The sequence below is a fragment of the Phacochoerus africanus genome, chromosome 2, assembly GCF_016906955.1.
Source record: "Phacochoerus africanus isolate WHEZ1 chromosome 2, ROS_Pafr_v1, whole genome shotgun sequence".
NCBI classification, from domain to species: domain Eukaryota; kingdom Metazoa; phylum Chordata; class Mammalia; order Artiodactyla; family Suidae; genus Phacochoerus; species Phacochoerus africanus.
The window spans coordinates 108,343,511-108,367,505 of NC_062545.1; the positions used below are offsets into that span (position 1 = coordinate 108,343,511).

Sequence of the window (23,995 nt, forward strand, 5' to 3'; positions counted from 1 at the left end):
CTCCATGTCCATTAAATACCAGTGCTTCTTACTTACAAGTCATTATTTAACTAGATGTGTTTTTTCCCTGGGGTATTATCTGAAATTAAATTGAAAGAAAATATCAGAGTAAATATTTCCATACTCTGAATTTTGTTTATTGCTAGTCATAGGAAAAAAATCTTTTTCAAGCTCTTATATTAGAGATATAGTAATGTGTTTCTGAGTTATTGCCCTACATTTCTGAAAATTTTAAGGCGTCTTTTGTTTTACATTTACAGTTTTTCTTCTGCTCATGGCCATGCAATTAATTGTTGCATTCCTTGAGCCCTCACTAAGGGAAGCTGCCTGTGGAAATTAGGTCCCTCTAATAGTACACGTGCCTCTCATTTTTTAAATTCGGTTTTGTATTTTAATGTTAAAAAAAGTCATTCTAAATTATACAGATTGGAAACTGATCTTGAACTGTATCCAGTGTGTGATAAATAAAAGCTTTATGTGTTTATTTCTGAACATCATATAGAATGTAAGAATGCATTTCATTTCCATCGAAAAGATATTGACATATTGATAAAAAAGTATTTTGAGAAATAATCTATGAGGATTCAACATACACTTTAAATTTTGAATTGCGTGTGTGTGGGCGCCCAAGTGATGTTCATCTGATTTATGCTCCCAAGCCTCTAGATTTTCTCCTTTAAGCAACTAAGATTAAAGTCATGACTAATAAGTGATCTCTGAATTGAAGTCACTGAACATATATAAAAAGTAAACATTATTTAGTTTTGTGAATGGCATTTTGATTTAGTCATTTTAGTATATTTTTACCGTTAACAGAAATTTCATCTTGTCACCCTTAGATTAAATTGGGCTGGACACCAGAGAACGCTCATAGTATCTGAGATGTGCTACTTCAAATTATGTGAAGGAAGGAGGAAATAGAATCTTCTTGAAGACTATGTAAAAGTTGCAGAGTAGTCTCCATCCCAGCAGTAAGAGCAGTTACTTTGGGACAGTGTGATGTTGGTTCCTGATAATGCTTGAAGGAAGAGGGCTAAGAAGGGAAGTATATCCACCAGGAGACAGAAAACATCAGTTATCTGAAGAGGAAAAGGATAAAGGACTGCTTGTTAGTAGAAAGTATTTAACTATCGAAAGAGGTATAAAAGGCTCTCAGGGGTCCAGGAGTATGTGCAACGTATCAGCTGTCATCTCATCTTGGGTGGGGTAAGATGGGTAAAAAAAGAACTAAAGACTAGGAGAGGCTCTTCTCCAGTGTGGTTATGTTGGAAATTAAGATAACTCTGGCTCGGGTCACCAGTGTTGGAAAGTGAGACACGTGGACAAGGAGAAATCTCGACAAGGCTCTTTACTTCTGCAGAAGGGTGCGCGGGTACTCCAAAAAGTGTGCGTGCCAAACAAAGGACCCTCCCCTATTTATCCCTAATGCAGGTGATGTACCTGTCCCCTTCCCATTGGTCAGGTCAGGGCGCACATTCTTCCTGGTTGGCTAATTGAAATAAACTGTTGCTGGGGAAAGAGGTAAACAGGAAGGGGGTCACAGGGGCATTTCGGCCGAAACCGGAGCAAAATATCAAGATTTCCTTTGATATTCTATGAAAAGACATTATATTATTTTCCACAGTTACATGGGAGACACCCCACCTGTGAATGGTGAAGAAACTTGGCCAAGGGCACAGGCACAAGTGACACGCTTTTGCCACCAAGCTGGTCCTGAGGTTCCTGGAGGGCTGAGGGCTCCCCTGAACCAGCTCACTGTGGTGGGAGGGCACAGGCTAGGCCATCACCTAGGAACTCTGCCATTTTCTGAGGCTAGGGCAGGTCAGAGCTGCTGGGGAGGGCAGTGGTAGCCCCCTTGCAGGATCAACTCTGTTGACCTCTGTTACTAAAGTTTAACATTCTACCAGCTGGCAAAGGAGATATTTACAGAGTTTAACTCTAGGATTACAATGGTGATGGGGGGAGGGGTGGTGACAGCTATGAATTTGGAGCTGAGATACTATAAATTGGTAACCGCCCCAGAAGAAATAATTTCTTGCTGTAATTCTAAGATGTAGTGTCATAAGTCAGAACTTTCAAATAACTATAATTTCATTCTCTGTTTGGTGCTTTATAATGAGCTTATTATAGTTTTCCATAACTATTGTTTAGTTGACTTATTATAGTATTATTTTATAAGTTTTTAGAGGCCGACCAAAAAATTGTTCTCCATTTTGTTTCTTCTTTTTGAGAAGTATTCTTATCATAGCTGTGTAGATCTCTAGGCAATGTAATCACGTAGCTAAAGGGGCTGGTTTAAAACAGAACAAGATCGGGCCTCAAAAAACTGAAATTTGCCTGTGTGTAGTAAGCATTGCTAACCCCATTTTGCATTTACAGATAAATAAATGGTGCTTGGTGACTGTTGCCCCCAGATTTGCATTTCAATGGCCTAGTAATGTCCTATCACTTACCTGCTACTTCCCAGGGATGTTAGTGATAAAGAATAATGAATGATTTGTTAACAAGATCAGATCTTTGATTATAATGTACAATAGATGTACAAATTCTGTATTTAACTTTTATTTGCCTTTTAATTGCTATGGATTTCTGGGCCTGCTACTAGCTACTTTATCAGAATGAAGAAATGGTTCCTCTTATCCTCAGTCCCAGTGGATATTACAATGTATTTTCTCCAAAATGGAAAATGCAGTCTAGTTCTATTACGTGTTGTAAAATGTCGCAGCGCCATCCGTTTTAGCCGCAGTTGTCATTTCACTGGGCAGCATTCTGGGAGTTAAGAAAGAATAAAATTGGCAAGCAGAGGCTTGACTAGTGTTTCCGTGTTGTATGGTTTAAAGGCAGGAACACCACTGGCAGGTGGAGGATTCTTTGGACTAGGATACTAAGCCCTGAATTTCAGGCCAAAAGAAGGTAATGTATTAAGGCTGAGCTCATTTAAAATTCTGCTTTGACTGACAGTCACGTTACAGAGCAGTCTGCTCCAAATGTCTCCACTGTCGGTTCTGTGACCTCCCAGAGCTTCATAAGGCCATTGGCTTGAGTGGAACAGGCTGCTCTGCTTCTGGGAAGAGTTCTGGGCAGTAGCGCAAGTCCTAAAATATTGATGCGGCCACTGCTAAAGTATAGCAATAGTATATGGTTATACACAGTATGTCATTCAAGCTGTTTCCATTGCCCAGAAATCATTATGCTGAACCTATAGGTTGTCAATCAAGTCAGTTTTGGTGACTGCAAAATAGAGCTTGCCTCTGTGGATATTTATATAAGATGTATATATAATTATATAATATGGTTTTTCAATGGATATAAAAGACTGAAAAATCGCTGTCTTTCATATTTAGTGCCTCCCTTAAATCTTCTGTATATAGTCACCCAGGTGCCCAAAGATGGAAGCCCCACATGCCTCTTCTCTTTAAAGGCATAGGTTGCTGGTATAATGGTAATGAGGTCTGTAAAGTATCAGTTATTATCTTGTGTCTCATGAGTTGCCATTCTTGAAAGTCAGAGATGGTCAAATACTGGCAGTTTCATCTGGTTCAACTTAAGACTAAAGAATCAACTCTGTGGTAATATAAAAGAGCACCAAGTCATTTTGGCAAATTACATAAGCCATACCCCAAGTTAACAACCACTTCTTATTAGAAGTTGATGAGAGACAGAGACAGAAATGATGCCTAGGAAGGTAAAACTAACAAGTTGTTGATGACTCAGCCTGTATAGCAGTCGCAGCAGAAGTGAGGTGTGATCCTCATCACTGTCTTGGCAGAAAATACTTCGGTCAACAGATTTTTCAATCTCTGAACAATGTTTAATCCTTAGGATTCTGTAAATCCTTGCAGGCAGGTTATTTCACATTTGCTTATGTGGTTGTCTTCCTGACATACCCAACAGCAGAGTTTTATGTCTGAACCCTTTATTGCTTTTCTGACTTTTAAATATCAAGGTGATTGCCCCTTGTTGACCTTGTGCATTAGTGCTTAGGGTGGCACTTTTGTTTTATGCTTAATGACAGCCTTGCATACAAAGGTTTAGAAAGTACCTTATCCGTCCACTTTAGAGGTTGTGCATTTTCTCTTGGTCTACCTTTATATCCCCATATTTTCTAAAAATGAGAGTCACTGAGGTCTTTCAGTCCTGTGAATGAAAGAGTAATTAGTTTGATATTATTTTTAATAATCTTCATTCTTATGGTAAGATGTATATGTTCTTTTGAAAGTTGAGCTGGACAGTGAATATCCATTAGCAAAAACAGTGGCTGGTTGACACTTGTTTTTTCCATTATTAATGAAAATTGGACTTTGGGTTGTTCAGTCAACCTCAAGAAAACACTGTGGACAGCACTATGGGCCCCAGTGCCATCTCTCTGGTGATAGGCAGCCACTTTTTCTAATTATCCAGATACGAATTTATTTAAACATTTTGATTGGGACCTAGCCTGATTCAACTTTACCATGGCTCACAATATATTGAAATTACAGTGTGCCATCCAGCAAACTCCTTGGTAATGATTCACAACTCTACATTTAAAGTACAGCCAGTGCAATGTTTATAAGTTAATGGGTTGATAAGTTTAAAGAACTCTTTTATCTTGTATATAAAAATGCAAAGGCTGATTTTTTAATGCAGTATTATTTTTCAAAATGTCAGCTCTTCATGAAGTCATTAATTAGAAGTGTTTTGCAGAGTTTCCATTGTGACTCAGCAGAAACGAATCCGACTAGTAACCAAGAGGATGCAGGTTCAATCCCTGGCCTTGCTCAGTGGGTTAAGGGTCTGGTGTTGCTGTGAGCTGCGGTGTAGATCACAGACATGGCTCAGATTCTGTCTTGCTATGACTGTGGTGTAGACTGGAAGCTGTGGCTCTGATTCAACCCCTAGCCTAGGAACCTCCACATGCCGCAGGTGTGGCCCTAAAAAGCAAAAAACAAAAAAAAGAAGTATTTTGCATTTAATCGCTTTCAAACTTGGTAACAACATTAGCTTTACTTTTTGGACAGTGATGTGTTTTTCATGTCCTTTTGATTCCAAGATATTTAGAGCATTATCATGTTTTTATACGAAAAGTAGGGATTGGCAGTTATTCCCGCCTTCCACATGTGGGAACCAAGGTAGGTAATGTAGTTCATCCCTGACAGAAAGGAATAATCTAGTATGCAGAGTCTTCTCATTTATGATTATTAGGTAACTATATGAAAGTTTATGTTTGAACATGTTATCTCACTAAGGAAACTTCATTTTCAAATATCCTTTTTCTTTAGCTTCTTCCCTCAAAATGCCAGAATCTTTATGTTATGGTCATCTCTAGATGAACTAAAAAAATGTTTAAAGTTTATAATTATTTTATAGAAAAGTGAGAGGATTGGCAGGGATGGACTAGGTTGAAGTAGATATTAGGGCAGATACTCCGAATGCAAAAAATTGACATGAAGCTATTTACAAATAGAATAAGAAAGCATAGAGAGGGCCTCACAGATATTGAAGGATGAGTATGGCTTAGAGAATATGTAAAGGCCGAACTTTGATGATTAAAAAAAGCCTAAAAGTTAAAATTAAGGAGTTCCCGTCGTGGCGCAGTGGTTAACGAATCCGACTAGGAACCATGAGTTTGCGGGTTCGGTCCCTGCCCTTGCTCAGTGGGTTAACGATCCGGCGTTGCCATGAGCTGTGGTGTAGGTTGCAGACGCGGCTCGGATCCTGCGTTGCTGTGGCTCTGGCGTAGGCTGGCGGCCACAGCTCTGATTAGACCCCTAGCGTGGGAACCTCCATATGCCGCAGGAGCGGCCCAAGAAATAGCAAAAAAGACAAAAAAAAAAAAGCCTAAAATCTAAGCACTATCTTATTTAAAACAAAAAAAAGCTTCTACATTATATTTATTCTCTTTTTGATTATAGATAATTTTTAGGCAATACTGTGAAGGACTTCTGTTTTCTTTCTAATTACTTTTATTCTAATGAATTTAGAGATACAAATGTTAGTTTCCTGCAAACTTACAGTTCAACACATGCAATCTGTTTTATATTTAGTGGTGAGAATAATTGCTTGAGATTTTATTTATATTTATTACATAATCACATGAGCACTAAAGGAAAACTAATCTGATGTGTCTAATCTGTAGATAATGACTCAAATCCAGAAGCAATTTATAAATTTATATTTATATAAGATACTGTAACTTGGTAAAAAAGCAATAAGAGTAACAGAAGGAATTGAAATGGAAACGCATTGATTTATTTTGATCCAAGAGTTCAAAATGATGCTGGGAGGAAGTCAGAGAAATCTCAGTGTCACTGTTGAATGATGCTAGAGAATTAATGTTATTTTGAAAACTGGTCAAGAAGAGGAAATAAACATTTATCCTTCCATTTTTAAATACAAATGTACCTCAGCATAATCAAATGGTTGATGACAGAAAATTCTTTATAACAAATGGTATTTTAGTCAGTAAATGAAGAAAAAAATAATAGAATATCACCATTTTGCCACCCTAATCAATTAATGGATCTAGGCAATAACTCCTAATATCACCAAAAAAAGAGATGGCCAGACATTGTATTATTGATGGAAGTACATAACAGCATCTAAGAAAGAATTAAAAAAAAAAAAAAGATTTTAATCTGAACCTGCTCACCTAAATTTTTTTTCTTTTTCATGGCCACACCTGAGACATATGGAAGTTCCCATACTAGGGATTTAATTGGAGTTACAGCTGCAGGCCTATGCCACAGCCACAGCAATGCCCTATTCTTAACCCACTGAGCAAGGCCAGGGATTGAACTCACATCCTCATGGATAGTAGTTGGTTTTGTTACTGCTGAGCCACAAAGGAAACTCCCTGTTCATCCAATTTAAAAGAAATAGAAATGTCAGAACACATTAAATTTCATCATAGGGATATAATCAGCAGACTCCAGATTTTAGAAAACTCTAGGTACAAAAGAACTGATTTTTTTCCCAGGAAAGGGGGAGGGAGCAACCTATAGTTTAAGAGATTTAAGAAATGTATTTGGATTGTGATTGGAAAAGACAAACATAAATAAGTGACGTAAGGAAAAGAGAGAAAAGAGGAGGACAGAAAGAGACTCAATGAAATGTGAGGGCCGGCTGGCTGTTTGATGATATTAAGGAATTATTGATAATTTTGTTTAGGTGTGATAATAGTGTTGTGACTATGTTTTTGAAAAGTCCTAATCTTTTAGATTATATGCTGAAATATTTATAGATAAGGTTTGCTCCAAAGAAATTCAGGGTGTTAAGGGAAGGTGAAGATGTAGATGAAACAGGATTGACCAGGAGCTCAAAAGTGGTGAAGCTGGATGATGGTTGCAACAAGATTTATTATACTTTTCTTTCTACTTGTGTGTAAGTTTGAAATTTTATGTAATAAAAAATATGTCTCACAGTGGAACTGCTGTCCCACAGAGTAGTGAACTACATGCCACCGGACTGTATATTCTGAATCTGTAGGTCTGCAGGGGGGCCATGAATTTATGTTTTCATTAAGCTCATCTGGAGCTTCTAAATATCAACCAGGATTAGAAACCCCAAGGCCAGATCATCTCTAAAGTTTCTTCTGATTCTGCGCACTCTATATTTCTTTGAATGTTCTGAACAAGATGTGCTCTAGAATTTCAGGGACGAAATAGTTGGGGTGACCAGGAAAGCCTTGGCAAATAAAGTGAAACGTAGCCAAAACCTTGAAATACAAGTAAAATATGGGCAGTGGAGTGTAAATCAAGTTAATCCATTCATTCCTTCATTCCAAAAATATTTTTAATGCTTCTCAGGGCCAGAGAGTGTGCCAAGAGCTGGGATATGGCTGTGCTCAAAAACGGTTATGATGATGGAGATAATTTTGAACTTTATTTATTATGCAAACTTTGTGTTACCACAGAGAGAGTGCTGATCTTTGAGACTGGAGCTTTGACTTCTGGACCTGCCACAGCACTTGCTCTTTAATTTAGAGCAAGCCACTCAACCTTTCTGAGCCTCTGTTTTTCTGCTATATCACCACGAGAAAGTTAGATCATCCCAGCTCTTGATTTTTATGAAAATACAATGCATTAAGATATTTTGCTCTATAGGAGTTCCTGTCATGGCTCAGTGGAAGCAAATCTGACTAGCATCCATGAGGAGCAGGTTTGATCCCTGGCCTCACTCAGTGGGTTAAGGATCCGGTGTTGCCGTGAGCTGTGGTGTAGGTCGCAGATGCAGCTCAGATCTGGTTTTGCTGTTGCTGTCGCGTAGGCCAGCGGCTACAGCTCCAGTTTGACCCCTAGCCTGTGAATCTCCATATGCTGCGGGTGTGGCCCTAAAAGACCCAAAAAAAAAAAAAAAAATTTTTTTTTTTTTTTTTTGCAGTATTGATTTTGCTATATATGTGGATGGTGTGGTATATGGGACTTTTTTAATAAGCCTTTTCGGTAGCCATGAAATTTGCTTGTCGTGGGGGTGGGTGGGAGTATCTTCCCTTTTTCCTGCCTCAGTAATATAGTTCTAGATATATACATTTAAGCTGGCATAATTAGATTCTCTCCATAACCTGAAACAGTTCTGATCTTAAGCTCATTTACTGTCTTAGAACAGAATTGATCTTGCTTTCACATTTAATTCACCCTCTGCAATTTTGAGAGGAAGAAAAATAGCATGGCTAGCTCAGGTTAAGTAGGCCGGAGTTAACGTGGGAGGGTTGGAAAACCACGGTTATAATATTTGTTTGCCTTCCCCATCTTCCTTTTAAGTGTTAATACATGTAGATCATTCAGATAAACAATTCTGGTCTCCTTGAGGCGCTCACCAGTTTGACTTCACTTTTCATACATGTTAAAATGATTCCACGCATACTCAATTGTCATGAACCCAGTTTATAGTTTCAGGGATTACCAGGAGAAAAACAACATGACGTTTTTGATTTGCAATATTCAATATAAAATCCCTTCACAGATGTCATCTTGCGTCTGAAATATGACCTAGCCTATTCCTTTTAAATAAATATTACACATAATAGAGTGGCCAGAATGGAGGATTTCAAGTCAGCGTAACCTTATTCCAGCATTACTAACAGTGTGTTCTAGAATAAGTTACTTAGGGTTTGTGAGAAGCAGTTTTTCTCATCTTCAAAATGGAAACGAACATCCGTTTCCTTCCTGGGTTCTTTTAAGAATTAAATAGCACGCATAAAGCACCCAGCACAATACCTGCACCTACCAGGCAGTCCGCAAGTAGAATTTCCTCCTCTTCCTTCTTTCTTTCCCTTTCCTCCATTTATTTTACTGGTCTTTCTTACCATTTAGTGGAATGCTTTTTCTGGGCTGTGGGATGGAAATCCTGTGAAATCAGATTGTTATGATCATTATACAACTAAAAATAAATAAATAAATAAATAAAACACACATTGTTAAAAAAAAATTTAAAAAAACCCGAAATTTTAAAAGGACTAGAGACTAAGCAGTTTTCCTCTTTTAAAAAAGTGTAGTTTTGAAGTCTTAATATAACATACATACAAATAAATATCTGGGATTGAAGAAAATAATGAAAGGGTGATTTCTGTATAATTATATGCAGGGAGATGGAGGGAGAGGAATATATCAGGAGCCTCCCCTGTGTCAAGCCTGGTGCATGTTGTACCATTTAAGACACCTATAAATTCAAAAAATAGATCTTTCCCCGTTTCATTTTATCTCATTGTATGAGGAAGCTAATACCCAGCTTACGTTACCTAAAATCAAACTGTTATCAAACTGTAGTTTGGGGATTAGAATCCAGATCTTACTTCCCTGCTCTCTACTACTATCCATGGATTTTCCATCACTGGAGAGATGAGGGCTCCTGGAAGGAAGCAGGAGAAGGGTGTGGAGTAGAGGGGCCAGATCTGAGTCACCTGGAGGACTTTTTTCAAATCACACTCACAGGACTCTGCTCCCCCTCAATTTTGATACTTCTTTCCTGCCATAGTAAGACCTGGTTTGGTAATATGTCATCGTCTTCAGGTAAATTGAATTAGATTGAGAGCTATTCTCTGGTATACTGCCTAGGTGTGAAATTTTTATGTAATTATATGAAGTTAAAACCATATATGGATATAAGGGCTTAAAAATATTTTGACAACCTTATTTATTTTTCTTTATTGGTCCTAGACAATTTAAAAATGTTGTAACACTTTTATATGTGCTGTGTATAATATCAGAAAGAAATACTGTACTATTTTTTTTTAGTGACAGTGACAGTAGAATAACAGAAAAAAAAGAATTTTTTTGGTTTACAACATTACTTCTTTCATCTTTTATTAAAAATAAAGATCAGTTTATAAAGTTTTTCAATCTGTATTTGATTATAAGAAAGAATTAAGTGATGATAAATAAGCCATACAGAGGTGTTTTGTAAATTTGTTAAAAAGAAACTACATTTTAGAGAAAATAAAAACATAATAAAACCATACAGTAACCAATAAGCTATGAGGCAGCTAATTGCTTCCTGTCCCTTTTGAAATTACTCAGCCTGAAAAAAGATAGCACATATTGATTTCCTGTGTAGTAAATGTCCCATGTCTCTGCTCCTTTAACACCCAGATACACACACGCTGCACATATACACATGGCAGTAGCAGCAAGGAACTGTACCTACCCATTTCTTTTGTCAAACTTATGAAATAACAAAATTAGGATGGAACATTTTCTTCCTTTGTAAAGGGAAATAGCATAAAGTCATTGAAACACACAAAAATGAATGACAGTATTATCTGGAATGACTAATGTGTGTGTTTGCTTTAAAGCTCAGGAAGAAAAAATTTCCCAAGGAAAAAAGAAATATTTCCTGATAATATAGTATCCGTTAATCCATATGCATAAAATATTTGTAGCAATTAATATATCTGTAAGCATTTGTAATATTAGAAGCAATGTCAAAACCTAAGCTATGTTTGATCTTTTTTTTTTTTTTTTTGCAGGTAATATATAAACATGTAAATTCAAATTGTACTTGCCAGTATGGTCTTTTGCTTTATTTCAGGAATGACCCACTAATCTAGAGAATGGGAGTTTTATTCATATATGTTGTAACTCCTGCTATTTGTGATTTTTCTATAAGCCTTTGGTTTTGTTTTCAAATAGACTTTGAAAATGCTATTTTGATTGTCCTAAAGCGAGATCTGTAAAATTAGTGAGAAATTAAAGAAAAAAAATAGAGAAAACCTGTGATTTTTAGGTTTAATCATGGTTCTTCTACAGTTCAGGAATTCATTGTATTATAGTACATTGTGCTTTGTCTTGAAAGGATCGGAGCATCCTTATTCGTAGAAGAGAGAGGATTTTGTGATTGAAATGACTTCTCCTTTATTACATTATATGTTACCTAAGATATTTCTGTGTATCCTTTATGTTAAAAAAAGATGTATCACCTAGCGCCAAGTTTCTTTGGAAATGTATTTGTCCGCTCTCTTTGTTTGACATTAACATCTATTCTCAAAAGAGCGCCGTTTCAGATTTTCATGGAGCTTTGTTGGTGGCTCTCTTATAAACCCACCAGCACCCCTTTCATCCCAGGATTCTGAGTGCAGGCTTAGCTGCTCCAGTAAGGCGGCTGTTTACTGGCACGTTCCCATTAACACAGCCACCACTCGTGGGTTAGATAATGGACTCAAAGGTTAAGAGCAGAGGATCTCAACAGCTCCAATCAGCAGGGCTTTTCCAGGGCTAATTACCTCTTTGCTGCGCTGACTCTAATGTGACATGTTTATTGCCTTAACTAACAACTCATTAGCTTAGTTGATGTTTTTGTCAATATTAATTCGTTCATTTAAGCCAAGTCAAAGCTTAAACAAAGATGTCCAGACTGAGAAACGGGCAGCAGAGTGACTTTTGTTTGCTCATCCTTTTTTTTTTTCCCCCTCCCTTTCTCAACTTCAATAAAAGAAATGTGTAGAAAGGAAACAGAGGGCTTGTGTTGAGAATGTTGGTATTTATCCATGTGCCTGCATGTAGGGTAATTCTGACTTGATTTTTCCTGTGGTTACTCTAGTCTCCATGTCACAGCTTACTTAATATTTAGTGTCTACTAAGGGCAATTATTTCTACCCTTTGACTGTATATCTGTAAAGGGTTAACATCAGCAGCTCCTTGTTCTGATTGAATGTTTTACTGTGGTCATAAGAAAAGAGATCAAGTAATTTTTCATACAAGTTTAATCTCCGCTAGACCACCTATAAAATTACTTTGAGATTCATCTTGTAATGATTGCCAACTTACTTAATTAGCTTGTGTGAATTATATAAAAAGAGGAGGCAGTTATGAAGTTATCATGAAACATTTCAGTCTTTTGCTGTACTTTTGGATAGCATTAACAGTGTTCCTTAGAGAATGTCATTGTTTTGGTTTTATGTATTTTTAAGTAAAACTCCAGAGGCCCTAGGAATTCCCACTGTTGCTCAGTGGGTTAAGAATCCGACTAGTATCCATGAGGATTCGGGTTTGATCCCTGGCCTCGCTCAGTGGGTTAAGGATCTGGCATTGCCATGAGCTGTGGTGTATGTTGCAGATGCAGCTCTGATTCCGAGTTGCTGTGGCTGTGGTGTAGGCCGGCAGCTATAGCGCCGATTTGACCCCTAGCCTAGGAACCACCATATGCCACAGGTGTGGCCCTGAAAAAAAGAGGGAAGAAAAAAAGCCCTAGAGTAGTGCAAATGGGTAAATAATTGCAGATGAACCTTTCTTCGATGGAGTGGATTGCTCTGGAGAGGCACGTTAGCATCTTCAGAACCCTGTCCTGCATTTGGCAATTTCCTCCCCCAGGATGTTCAGTGGTAGAGAGATGACAAGAAAGGGTTAAAATCAAGAATGAGCAGAGCTGCAACGTGAGGGGAGTTTCATCTCTGGAAAAAGGCCAATCTCTGCTTAGAAGGCCAGAAACTCACTCTGGTTAGTGCTTGGAGATGATCAGGCCTAAAGAAGTCTGATAGAAGCTCTGCATAGAACTTGGTGAGAAATAGATGTCATGAAAACCAGAGAAACACCTGTTTCCTCCATCATTCTATATCTATAGGGTGTTCTGTGGATGCCAAATTCTTATAGTAGCCATGAGAAATCACTATCCCAGGAAATAAAAATACTTTAATCTGTATAATTGTTTACATTCTGTACTAAATGCTCTGACTCCATTTGCCTTCCCTGCTTTCTCAGCTCCCATTCTTTCCTGAATATGCTTTGATCAGGCTTTTCTGCCTTTCACTCTACTGGAACCTTTTCAATAAAGTAACCAGTGACTTAATGTGTCGTCAAACCCAATAAGCGATTCTCAGCCCTTGTCTCTATCTCTTGGTAGCATATAATTCCAGTTACATGGAAACTTTCTTTGCTTGCTGTCTGTGACACTGTCCTCTCCTGCTTCTCAACCCTTCACTAACCACTCCATGCTCCATCTTCATCTCACTCCCTCTCCAACCTGAGAAAGCTCTTCTCTTCCTGTACTCACTCTCTCAGTATCGCATCCAGTGCCATGGCTTCAGTGCTATCTGTGCCTGGATAATTTCCAAATTTTTAATTATGGCCCTGGTTTCTACACCAGTCTCCAGACTCTTAACATCCAAAGGCTTTTTCTTTTTCTTCGGATCTTGTACATCAGATTCGAAAGGTCCAAATCTAAAATAGGAAGATTTCTCTCATTTCCAAAACAAATGAAAACCTCATCTTGCCTGTCGTTCCTCATCTCAGTAAATGTCACTGCCATTCACCGAGTTGTTCATGCCCAAATTCTTGGAATTAGCTTTACTTCTTTTCTTTCTGTCATTTGTCCACATCCAATCCCTAAATGAATCCTGAATGCTCTGCCTTCCAAAAAAAATACACACAGCTCTCACCACTTAACCATTACTATTATTTTAGTCCAAGCCATCATTATCTCTGGCCAGAACTATCATAAGAGCATCCCAATTAGTTTCTCTTATGTCACCCTCTAATCTGTGCCCCAGACCCATCATCTACTCCACATCCAGCATCCAGCTACCTTCTAGTTGATATCACATCACTCTTCTCCATATAACTTCATAGCACTGAAAATCAACCCCATGTTGAAAAGGCCCTGCGTGGTCCAGTCTCCAGCTGCCTCTCTGACTTTATGTCCCCCCACTGCCACACCCCTTGGTCACAGCCATCCAACTACATGGACTTTTTGCTGTCCCTGGGACTTTTTGCTGGCCCTGGGACTTTTTGATGTCCCAGGCCAGTTCCTGCCTCAGAACCTTTTCTAAGGTCCTCTGCCTAGAATTGCTTCTCCCACAGGTACCCACGTGCTTCTCTTTCACTCATGTCTTTGCTTAAATGACACTTTTATTTTTTTGGTCTTTTTGCCTTTTCTAGGGCTGCTCCCACAGCGTATGGAATTCCCAAGCTAGGGGTCTAATCGGAGCTGTAGCCACTGGTCTACACCAGAGCCACAGCAACGTGGGCTCCCAGCTGCGTCTGCGACCTACACCACAGCTCAAGGCAATGCCGGATCCTTAACCCACTGAGTAAGGCCAGGGATCAAACCTGCAACCTCATGGTTACAAGTCGGATTCGTTAACCACTGCGCCATGACGGAAACTCCTTAAATGTCACCTTTTGCAGGGTCCTTCCCTCTCTATCACTTTCTTGGCTCTTATCCTGCTTTGTTTCTCTTCACAGGATTTAGTGCCACTTGATGTATCCATTTTGTCCATTTGGTCATTTTGTCCCAACTAGAATGTAGATTTGGTTGACCCACACTCAGAAAGGTGCCTGGTACACAGCAGGCACTAGGAAATACTGAGTGAATGAAGGATCACTCAGCTATTAGGTGCTGGAGCTGGAACTTAAACCTGATGTTCTCTTGCTTCACAACCCTCTCCCTCCCCCTCCCCGTGCCCCCTCCCTCTAACCATTCATGCCATTCAACAATGTTACACCTTTGGAGAACAGGACAGAGAAGTCTTTGGACCATTCAACTAAAGATGCCATAGATTTTTTTAAATGTTGACACCATAAACATCTGCTACTATTATTTTACTTCTTTGTTGCTGACTCTTCCCCCACCCCCTTGTCAAATAATCAGCACTTTTTACCTTTCTTAGGCAGAAAAGGGCCATATGCAATAAGCAATATCCTTTTTGTTTATAGGACTTATTTTAGTCTGCCATCCAAAATACATGAAATACCAAGAGCAAAATGAGATTAAATTTCACAGTATGGCACAACTTAGTTCATTTGAAACTCAGTAGAACAGAAAATAATGTACTTTTAGTCAAGGAGCATTGGATTTTATACTCTTCTGGTTATAAGACAAGAAACAGCTAATTTCTTTGAATTAGGGCAGCTTTGACTAAGGTGATCTTAGATTGATGAGTTTTAAGAATCTATGTTGAATTAACTTTCTAATTTAATGAAGTTTTTTTATGCTTTTTATTAAACGAAATGATGACTTAGTTTTTAATGCAATACAGGGTGTGAAATGTTTAAAAGCAGTTTTTTATAGCTGTGTTAATACAAAGAATCTTGTTACAGAAATGTTTATTAATCTATACCCATGAATAATGCACACTGCTTTGGAATTATTTTTAATCAAATCAAGTACCTGTATAAAGCAAAGGAATAGAATTCTAGATGGCACTCTGCCATCCTTGTTCTTTGATGGACATTAGCAAGTGGGAAAAGGCTTTGTTCAGTTGGTTACACTTTGGAATAAGTGGCCAATCATTATTAATTCATTTGCACTCATTGTAATGGCATAAATCATCATAAATTCATTTGGTTTAAAGTGCATATAATATGTTCTCCCGCAGGAAGTTCCTTGTAATTGAGCTATTAATTAGTGTATTTTTAAAATATGACCTTTTTTTTCTCCCCCTTCTCTACTTTTTAGAGCTAGGGATAGTTAGTGGCCATTTCTTTATTCATGGTTTTCTTTTAAGTGTTAGGCATAAGTTTGTCTTGGCTGGTTGACTGGTCTAGGAGGGATCAAAGCCCAAGAAAATGGTTACGTTTATTACCTACCAGCATGGCAATAGTAATATTTTTCAGTGATCTCTAAGGGCTCTTGGAAAAACTCTGTGAAATCCTTTGGTTTTGTATATCCAGTACCTTCATTCAGTGTGTACGGATTGCTGGAGGCCTTACAGCTGGTTCTAGAAGCTGTCTCTCACAGGATTCCTATGAGGTCTTCATGCTTCAAGAGAAGGTTGTGAAGAAAAGCTTTTTAAAAAAGAAAAAAGAAAATAAAAATTACAGATGGAAAGCTGGAAAAAATACCATTGATTTTATAACTTTTTAAATGATCCTTTCTTATTGAGTGGCATTTTGGGACAAATAGAAACTGGGTTTTAAAAAAATACTGCATGATGCATGTTCATGTCATAGACATGTCACGTTAGTAGGATCCGTGGTCATCTGAAAACAAAGGTCTTAGTGTTTAAAGTGTTTTGTTAGTGTATGTAACTGGCAGTTAACTCTGGGTATGTGTTTTAAGCCAATAAAATAAAGTCTTTTGTTCATTGTTCTGTGGAGAATTCAAGATACTTGTCAGGTTCTGTCTCTACCCTTGAGTTAGAAATGCAAAAGGGGAAAAAAGTGACAGCAATATGAAGGTGTTATTTATTATCAAATGATGCTGAAAATGAAACTTGATGCTTATAGAAATATGTAACTATAGTTGTTTATAGTTAATAAAGTGTTTTCATGTAATAGGCATTCAGTAAATCTAGAGTACATTAATAAAGTGAGTCTATATTTTGTGACGAAGATACAGAAGTGATACAGAAAACAAATTCATTATTTCCTAAGAAAAAAAAGCATTAGGTCCTGTGTGCGTGTGTTTGTGTCATGTGCACATGCGCTTGCATGCTATGGCTTAGATGTTAATCTTTTAAAAGAGCTGGTCATCATAACCAGCCAGATATGACAAAATTTAAGTTGGCATTTTTCATTGGTGAGTTCACCATGGGACAGTAGTCATCTTACCAAAGCAACAAGTTACCTGTAGTATAATTCTATAACCACAGCTTACATAGATTTATTTTGCTGTCTCTATGTTAATCCTTTTGTCATTTTTAGCCTTTTACTGTTACAGCAAAGTGTAAATATTTTCATGCAACTTTGCTCTTTTGTAGCACTTAAAAAAAAAAATGGTAAGATTAACATTGGAACACTTTCCAAAAAATCTTGAGCTAAAACAGTACTAAAATATAAGCTATTGTTATTACTCTTGACTGCATGACAACAGAATTATTTTCTCACAGCCAGAGGGTCAAAGTTAATTGTGATTTATCCAATGCTAGATTTTAGTGCTTTCTGCTTTTTAAGGGGGTTTGCTTTTATTTTACTTGTTTCTAGTGTTCTGTGTCTGTCTGCATTTTAGTAGTTCATTTGCGTATTTGGTTAGACATACAGGGCCTGTGGTGGTGGGGAGCTATATGCTAAACTCCCACTATACAACTGCCACAGTATCTATACTACTAACCCATCTTACAGGGGAAGAAAGACTAATCATTTGATAACCGGGCCTTGAACATGATTGCAGATTGACTTGAATAGTGCTGAATTCTGTTTTGTAACAAATTGACTTAGGAGCCTCTTGGCATTCTCAGTAAAGAGCCAGTGACCAGTAATAGGACTTATTAATTGTGGTTCTTATAGTAGGGAAGGTACCCTTGCAGTTCTTTAGGACAGTGAATGTATTACAAACAGCAGTTGTCTCCAAACTTTCTGATATCATGGGCCAGTATAATTTCTAAAAACAAAATTTGGGAGTATTTCGCAGTGCTTTGTTTTAATTTGCTGAGTGCAAACATTAAAATATACCACTATTTTTATCATTTTATTAATAAAAAACCTTTATTCACCAAAAAAGTAGTAAGAACATAACCTTAGAATAAGCACTCCTTTAAACTGAATAAATTTAGCTTTATGAAAAAGACTTATTATGGTGTTTATATTTTTACCATTTCACTATAGAGCCCTAAAAAACTTTGCCATAGATAAACACATATTTTTAGCAGACTCTTGGGAATTTCTGATCTGTGCATAATTTTATAGACTATGATGGGCATATACAGTGTAATTTTTCAGTATTTGCCAAAGCAACAATTATGTTTTAAGTACTTACTGAATATAAAGCACTGGGCTACGCCTCATGCTAAAAAAAACTATTGTTTTGTTTTAATTTCATATGGCCCGGGAAACTTACTCATTTAGCAGGTGGGAAAAGTTGATAAAGTAAAATGAAAATAAATAAATGAAATTAGTTTTAGAGAATAGAATACATGCCAATAGATGCTCTATCATTATTAAATGTATGGATAATAATTGCTATATTAAAAAGGAGAATTTCATTCTAAGCAAGGCAAGGAAGACTGGGCAGAAATTGCCAGTGACCAACCACATACCATTCTCCCTTTACATGTGAACAAAACCACAGAATCGTTGAAGATCTTGAAGATCGCATTGTGACTAGTTGTCAAACTACCTTTCCCATCCTACCTTGAACCTATGGGAATTATTATATACTTTTGGCCAATGAAATGTAATCACTGGGGACTTGACTTAACTGGCACATGTCCTTTTGCCCTTCCGCCTCCTACCTCTTCCTGCCTGGAAGATGGATGCAACACTAGATGTGCAATGAACTATTTTGTGGCCATGATGAGTCTAAGATAAAGCCAGGACAATCACTGGAATCTTGGCATGGCTCTATTTAGCTGTTGAACCAGTAATGGTAACTATCTCATTGTATGAGAAAAGAGAAAACATATCATGTATTTAATCTTCTGTTTGGGGGACATGATGGTAGCTGAAACTGAAGTATTCATTAATTCAGAAAGAGGAGGTTAATCATGTAGGATATACTTTTTGAACTTGTCAACCAGTAGAGGGTCATGAATAAAGCATGGTTGGTATGATGTAAGCTGTGTTCAGAGATATATACTGGTCACGTTACCTGTGACTTGGGCCATAGCGGCCTGCAGCTAACCACTGGCCTTCCATGGTCCCCAGTTATCTCATCCAAAACATAGGAATAGGTGGGGCTCCTTTCCTCCAAGAGTTCCATAATCCTAATTAATCCATTTGGCTGGAGGTAAGTAGATCACAATTTAAAAGACAATTGATCTTGTTCCTTTCTAATCACAGAGCAGACCAAACATTGATCTTTCTAAAGTGAAAATCCAATCAAATCTCTCCTTTGCTTAAAACTTTCCAGTGGTTCTCCACTGTCACCAGAATAACTCAGCATTGCATATTAGGCCCTTTGTGGTCAGGATCTCCTAGCCTGTCCTGCTGCAGGCCTCATAGTTATATTTCATTCCTCTTGTCATCACCCCAACCCCTTCCCTCTCCCCCAGCAGACTGTCCAGCCATATTGAGCTATGTGGAATCCCTTAGTCTGGCCATATTCTGTCTCATTTCCCAGTCTTTAGTCATCCTTTGCTCTCTGCCCAAAATGTTTTCTTTCCACATTCATCTCCATTGAGTGGGTAAGTCCTACTTAGTCTTTAGGTTTTGGTATAGATAGAGGTCATCTTTTCCTGGAAGCCCTTCTCAAATCCCTAAGATGGGGTTAAGTACCCTGGTTAAATTCTGCCTTAACACCTCGTGCTTATAAATATTCTAACACTCTTCATAGTATATTCAGATTACCTGTTTGCTCACCTATGTCCTGAACTAGAATGAAGTTCCCTGAGGGAAAGAACTGAGTCTTTTGTTTCCTAGCACTTAGTATAACATAGCAGTGCTCTCTAAATTGTTCTTACACAGATCTTTGGATGGATAGTTTGGGACCAAATTGGGGAAGGTCTTGAGTGACTATCAGGCCAGTTTGTTGAGCTTCTTAATCCACCCCAGGAGAGCCTCTTATAAAGGAATCAATCATGATGACAGATGATAGAATCTTTCTCTGCCCTGCTTGCTCAGTGAGGCAATATTCCCCAACTGTGGAACAATGGGGTATTTACATAAAATAAGTAAGTTCTGGGCTTTTGTACAGAATTAGATTCCATCTTGTACAGATTAAAATACAACCTTTATTGGGTACCAATGTTTTAAGAAAAACTCTGAGAGATAAGCTTAAAATTCATAAAATTCTCTCATGAGACTTTTTCTATCAATAAAATATCATCATTGTCTTAATTTTAGCTTTTTCATCACCTTAGTCCATATTGCAGAGCACCTCTATTATATGGGGTTGTAAGTTAGATAAACCCTGAATTACAGAATACAAGTTGACAAAGGGATAAATTTATTTTATTATATTTAAAAATTTTTTTAAAGGCTGGTTCTTTAGCATCATCAGGAAGAATGTATGATAAAGAAGTTGAATCCTTAGGCAGCCCAGACTAATCCTTCAGAACATCAGTGTCATTATTGCTGGTAACCTTCAAGTCATAAGCATGGTTGTTAATCAACAAGGCTAGAAATCAGAAGGTTTAACTTAGAGATCCTCTTTATCTTCTGTCATTTACATGTTTTGTTTAGAATAAGTTGTTAGAGACAGATGAGGAATTTCAGCATCTATATGTCTTTATAATTCCAGATCACTGGAAAAAAAAAAAATCACCCACTTACTAATAGATTTAAAATGTCTGTGTTACATAGGCCATTTTTCTCTCTGCTTCTCTTGATGCTCCACTCATGGCCTGCCAAAACTGTAAAAACTGCCCTGTCAGAGCTGTCAAGATCTTTGCTTTATGTGACCCAGAGACTGTAATTTGAACTCAGAAAGGAGAGAATTTTACTTACAAGATCACCAAGTGAAAGGACCTGATTTAAGGGTGGCAGGGCATCCCCGCTGCTGTGGGAAGATCACACAGGCAAAGGAGCAGCTGACACGCTGGAGGCCAGTGCAGGGCTGGGGTTTTGGGGAGGTGCCATCCCTGTGATTTCCCCTCTCCTGTCATTTCATGGGAGGGCAAGCAGTCACATCCCCAATATTGCCCTTACCACTTTGTCAGAAAAAGGATGGAAAATATCCATAAATTGGCCACTTAGGGTTGATTTTTTGCTCTCGGGATAAAATCATGGGAGCAAGGAGGAAGATATCTCTAGGGTTCCCACCAATGGGGCCCTGAGAACCAGTGAGGTCCCCGGGGATTGCCAGAATGCCCTTCCCTATTGTGAACCCAGAAATAGTGGAGTGCAGGTAAAGAAAATGTTGATTGAAAAGCTCTAAAACATTGTTCTTGGGAAACTTTACTTCCCCTTTGCAATATTACTTCCCAGGAGTAAACCTCCAAGGAGCCCTGCGATTGGAAGCCCTTGCTGCTAGTATTTCCAAATGTCTGCAGAGACCAGCAGTGGGGGTTCTGCGCAGCTCTTATGGCTTCCTGGATGTCAAGAATAACAGCAAAGTGGTAGATCTCTTGACATTTTGAAAGATCACTCTTAGAAACCAGGGCAGGGAACTGCATTAGAAAGGTACGTGCAGTAAAGGCAGGTCTCTTTTCCATTTTAGGTCCATAATGTGTGCAAAGCACTGTGCTTGGTGGTTTAGGAGATGCAAAGTTATATAAAACATAGTTCCAACCCTCAAGGAGCTAACACTTGAGCCGAGGAGGAAGGAAATGCACAGAAATGCTTGGAATGGTTGGGGAGTTTGGAGTTGGTAGATGCAGTCTACTACATTTGGAATGGACAAGCAGTGAGGTCCAACTGTATAGCACAAGGAACTATATCCAGTCTCTTGGGATAGACTGTGATGGAAGATAGTATGAGAAAAAGAATGTGCGTGTGTGTGTGTGTGAATATGACTGGGTCACTTTGCTATACAGCAGAAATAGACATAGCACTGTAACTCACCCATACTCTAATAAAAAAATTAAAAATAAATAAGTAAAAGAAAAAAAATGTAATAAGGGACCCATAGGTGCTGGCAGAAAATGGAGAACAGTGGATCACTTTTTCAAAGGGGTTTCTATTTTTATGATCCACAAAGTCTTTTTTAAAACCACACATTCTGCCTTCTCCATCCCTCATCCCTATTGGTAAACATTGCCTGTGATGAAAAGTGTTATTGATGAGAAATATTTGACATATGAACTCTGTTAGATGCAGAAGAAAAATGAAGAAATACCATGTTACATTATTTGAAACCATCTCCATTTTGCAGAATGCTGAGTAGGGAGAAACATTATTTGGAAGTTTAGAACCACTGATAATGTTGTTTGTTTTTTTTTTAATTTATTTTTTCCCACTGTACAGCAAGGGGATCAAGTTATCCTTACATGTATACATTTTTTTCCCCACCCTTTGTTCTGTTGCAATGTGAGTATCTAGACATAGTTCTCAATGCTACTCAGCAGGATCTCCTTGTAAATCTATTCTAAGTTGTATCTGATAACCTCAAGCTCCCAATCCCTCCCACACCCTCCCTCTCCCATTGGGCAGCCACAAGTCTATTTTCCAAGTCCATGATTTTCTTTTCTGAGGAGATGTTCATTTGTGCTGGATATTAGATTCCAGTTATAAGTGATATCATATGGTATTTATCTTTGTCTTTCTGGCTCATTTCACTCAGTATGAGAGTCTCTAATTGAATCCATGTTGCTGTGAATGGCATTATGTCATTCTTTTTTATGGCTGAGTAGTATTCCATTGTGTATATAAACCACATCTTCCAAATCCAATCATCTGTCGATGGACATTTGGGTTGTTTCCATGTCCTGGCTATTGTGAATAGTGCTGCAATGAACATGCGGGAGGATGTGTCTCTTTTAAGTAGAGTTTTGTCCGGATAGATGCCCAAGAGTGGGATTGCGGGGTCATATGGAAGTTCTATGTATAGATTTCTAAGGAATCTCCAAACTGTTCTCCATAGTGGCTGTACCAGTTTACATTCCCACCAACAGTGCAGGAGGGTTCCCTTTTCTCCACACCCGCTCCAGCACTTGTTATTTGTGGACTTATGAATAATGGCTATTCTGACTGGTGTGAGGTGGTCTCTCATGGTAGTTTTGATTTGCATTTCTCTTATAATCAGCGATGTTGAGCATTTTTTCATGTGTTTGCTGGCCATCTGTATATTTTCCTTGGAGAACAGTCTATTCAGGTCTTTTGCCCATTTTTCCATTGGTTGATTGGCTTTTTTGCTGTTGGGTTGTATAAGTTGCTTATATATTCTAGAGATTAAGCCCTTGTCGGTTGCATCATTTGAAACTATTTTCTCCCATTCTGTAAGTTGTCTTTTTGTTTTCTTTTGGGTTTCCTTTGCTGTGCAAAAGCTTTTCAGTTTGATGAGGTCCCATGGGTTTATTTTTGCTCTAATTTCTATTGCTTTGGGAGACTGACCTGAGAAAATATTCATGATGTTGATGTCAGAGAGTGTTTTGCCTATGTTCTCTTCTAGGAGTTTGATGGTGTCCTGTCTTATATTTAAGTCTTTCAGCCATTTTGAGTTTATTTTTGTGCATGGTGTGAGGGTGTGTTCTAGTTTCCTTGCTTTGCATGCAGCTGTCCAGGTTTCCCAGCAATGCTTGCTGAATAGACTTTCTTTTTCCCATTTTATGTTCTTGCCTCCCTTGTCAAAGATTAATTGACCATAGGTATTGGGGTTTATTTCCAGATTCTGTATTCTGTTCCATTGGTCCGTCTGTCTGTTTTGATACCAGTACCACACTGTTTTGATGACTGTGGCTTTGTAGTATTTCTTGAAGTCTGGGAGAGTTATGCCTCCTGCTTGGTTTTTGTTTCTCAGGATTGCTTTGGCGATTCTGGGTCTTTTGTTGTTGCATATAAATGTTTGGATTCTTTGTTCTAGTTCTGTTGAAAATGTCCTGGGTAATTTGATAGGGATTGCATTGAATCTGTAGATTGCTTTGGGTAGTAATGGCCATTTTTACAATACTGATTTTTCCAACCCATGAACATGGAATATCTTTCCATTTCTTTCCATCTTCTTTGATTTTTTTGATTAGTGTTTTATAGTTCTCGGCATGTAAGTCCTTTACCTCCTTGGTCAGGTGTATTCTGAGGTATTTGATTTTGTGAAGTGCAATTTTAAAAGGTAT

The 23,995-nt window shown here is 38.0% G+C and overlaps 1 protein-coding gene across 4 annotated transcripts in view; it reads left to right on the forward strand.

Moving 5' to 3' along the window:
• WDR7 (WD repeat domain 7) overlaps positions 1–23,995 on the forward strand; it is a 383,251-nt gene that overhangs the window by 247,041 nt on the left and 112,215 nt on the right. The window lies entirely within an intron of this gene.